Raw genomic sequence first — 3,463 nt, 5'->3', positions numbered from 1 at the left:
TTGTTCAGTTTTGGTTCTTCCTCTAAGAGTTCATAGTGCTTAACAAACAAGCCAAAGCCGCAAAATGACAGATGACCCCATGTTGTCCTGTGAAAGAAGTAGTATTGATTTCACTGACAGTTTTCAATATGCTTGTTTAATTCTTTCTTAAACTTTTAAATATTTGTATACTTCCTGTTTTAGTTTTTGAATATGGTCTTTTTCATTATGTGAGCGGCCTTGAGTCCTTTTGGAGGAGAAAGGTAGGACAGAAATATTTTAAATAAATAAATAAAAATGATAGAGGGGACGGTGCATATATATGTGAATAGTTAGCATAAGTAACACTGCGTGCGATGGCAGGCCAGCGTCTTTGATCACAGTTCCGCCAGCCAGAAATCAGTCTATGAGGGTTGGCTGACACAGGTAAATAATGTCAAGGTGCACTTTGCTGGGCAGAGCAGTTTTAGACACATCTTCTCAGGAATGAGCCTCCCTGAATATGACGGAGACTTGGACCAACAAGTTTAGACGGGCAGTGTTATTCAGATTATCCTGTTCCTGCTAGAACCCTTCCTCCTGGTGTGTTAGTTTTCCTTCTGTCTGGGTGTATGTACGCACACATGCATGTGCGTCTGTGTGCTTCTTCCTGCTGTCTACTGTGGTGCAGGATGCAACATGACAGCAGTTTTGAGGTGGGCGAAGGGGCGGTGGTATGATAATGGAGGAGGAAAGGTTTAGCAATTTGCAGTTCTAGACTCCTGACTGCTTCAGGCTATCCTGTGTGAGGACCAGCCCTAGGAGATACCTATTTCGGCCTGCCTTCTTACAGCCCCGAGTTAAAGGGGCCGTCTTAGGTCAGAGGTAGGGAATTTGCAGCTTCCCAGATGTTTCTGGACTGTGACTCCTGTGAGTTTCATCCTGCATAGACAGTGGTGAGGAATTGTGGGAACTGCAGCTTCCCACAACTTCTGCAGCCCCCCCCCCCACTTTGCCCAGCCCTAGTCTAAGCTCCTCCGAAAGCCATGAAGCTCCAGGACCTGTTTGTTGAACTGAGATCATTAGAAGGGACAAGGTTATCAGGTTGCGCTCAAATGATGTGTGCCTTCTGTGCTCAGTTAGTTAAGTAATTAAGTAGTTAGTTCCTTAAGCCTCAAGTTGTGTTAAGGAAGGTTTGGGGTGACACCAACAGAGTGGGGTGGGTGATATGAAAGCTTATATAAAAGAGAAGAGAGTTCTCATTGTGAGGAATGTGAGATGCATCCTGTTAACTTCAGATCTTTTATCTTAAATCCTGTACTATTTATTCACCAATTGTGTTACTTTTTTTAGCATGTATACATTACTGAAACAGTGAGGTCTACATTGGCTCTGGCATGTCTTGAGAATGGCTGATGGTCGGATTCCAAAATATCTCCTGTATGGAGAATTAGTGCAGGGAAATCGAACCAGAGGGAGGCTCCAACTGCGATACAAGGAGATCTGCAAGCAGGATCTGAAGGCCTTAGGAATGGACCTCAACAGATGGGAAACCTTGACATCAGGGACTGGAGGCAGGTGGTGCAGCACAGCTTCTCCCAATTTGAAGAGACCCTTGTCCAGCAGGCCGAGGCGAAGAGGCAATCCTGAAAGCAGCAAAATCAGGGAGCTGGACAGGGGACAGATTGTCTTTGTCTTCAATGTGGAAGGGATGGTCACTCTCGTATTGGCCTCCTCAGCCACACTAGACACTGTTCCAAGACCTCTATTCAGAGCACGTGACCATTGTCTCTCGAGACTGAAGGATGCCTATGGGTTATTCAATTTTATTTCAAGTTGGGCACTTCAGAGGACTAGGGAAAATCCAAAATTCCAAAATTCTGTCATGTAGAAGGTCTGGACTGAATCCCAAAGCCCAGATTCTGTTCTAAATGAAGGTAAATTTCCAAATTGGTTCAGATCAGAGCCATCAAATGGAACAGGATGGGACCCAGGTGGCTTCTGATCCCTGGTTGTATTTTCATAAGCAAACTTCAAGAATACCTGGTACCCATGACCCATCCTCCTAGCTGCCTGAAAATTTACCCCTTTCCCCTAAAGTCTACCAGGTCTCCAAATTTCATGAAATGGAAAGTTTATAGACATTTCAGTTGACCAATGGAAGTCTGAGCGTTGACAACGAATCTGCAAACCCGTTCAGATTCGGCAGGGCAGAGAAGGGAACCTTTCTGGACCCAATGGGGACTTGTTTGCAAAGCTCCGAATTGGCGTCCAAAGCAAAGCAGGGACCCCATGCCCTGTGCCAAGTGTGCATAGCTAGAAAGGCCTCCAGTTTAGTTGCAGAAGTAGGCAGGATGAAGCTCACCAGCAGTTCCTCCAGAGCAGACCTACCGTGTTTCCCCGAAAATAAGACAGGGTCTTATATTAATTTTTGCTCCAAATAAAACACATTAGGGCTTATTTTCAGGGGATGTTTCATTTTGTTCATGTACAACAAACATTTATTCAAAGACCGTCCTGTCCTCTTCTTCTGGTTGATGCACAAGGGTGGAGGGTGGCTTTCACTTCACTAGGGCTTATTTCGGGGGTTAGGGCTTATATGACGAGCATCCTGAAAAATCCTACTTAGGGCTTATTTTCAGGTTAGGTCTTATTTTCAGGGGAACAGCGCACAGGGCTTCTGCCTTATGGGGATCGGATAGCAAACTCCAGGCCAAAGAAGGCTGGGAGGGAACACGCCCTCTCTTTTCCCTTGTATTTTATCATTTAGTGGCTGTTCCCCACTTACTTCGAATAAAAAACTGAGAACCAAAAAATGTTATAGCAGGACCAACGGGACCGAGGAGCCCATTTAGTTTTGCCCCCGCTGATGGCCAGAGGCTACGATCCTTCTGCGCCCGGAGGGAGGGAAAGGAGACGCGGTGCCGAGGGCTTTCCGGATCAACCTCTTGCCGGGCCGCACCTCCCCTTCGGTGGGGTGGGTGGGGTGGGGCAGAAAAGATGATACGGGCGGAAAGAAATCGCCCCTGAATGAAAAAGAAGTGTTGGGATTTGGCGCCACTGGCATGGGCCAATGTGGTAACACCGTGATGATGATGATGATAGGTCCCAGGCACCTGCAACGTACGATCATTTCTCAGTCAGGAAGGTAAAACAAAGAGACTTGTTCCATGAATAGATCTGTTTACTCCAGAGTAATCCCTCCAGGCCAATACCAGACTGACTAAGACCGCACTGCTTAGGTTCCGCCCGTGCAGAAAGGAGCTGACTTGGGAGTCAGCTTGCAGACGGCGTGCTCTCCGGAACGCTGGATCGGGGCCGCTGCCTGCCATGGATACACAAAAGGAAAGGGATCGATCAGGTGTGAAATCAATGGAACGGGGCAGGGGCGGGTGCAGCCTTACGCATAGTAACGACCGGGCAGTTACTTTATAAAATTTGTAACGTGGCAAAATGAGTTCTCTGACCTCCTCAGCCTTGGGCCTGATACCACCAAAGTCTGGGC

This window comes from Pogona vitticeps, chromosome 3 (assembly GCF_051106095.1).
Source record: "Pogona vitticeps strain Pit_001003342236 chromosome 3, PviZW2.1, whole genome shotgun sequence".
Lineage (NCBI taxonomy): Eukaryota > Metazoa > Chordata > Lepidosauria > Squamata > Agamidae > Pogona > Pogona vitticeps.
This window is presented reverse-complemented; position numbering follows the sequence as displayed.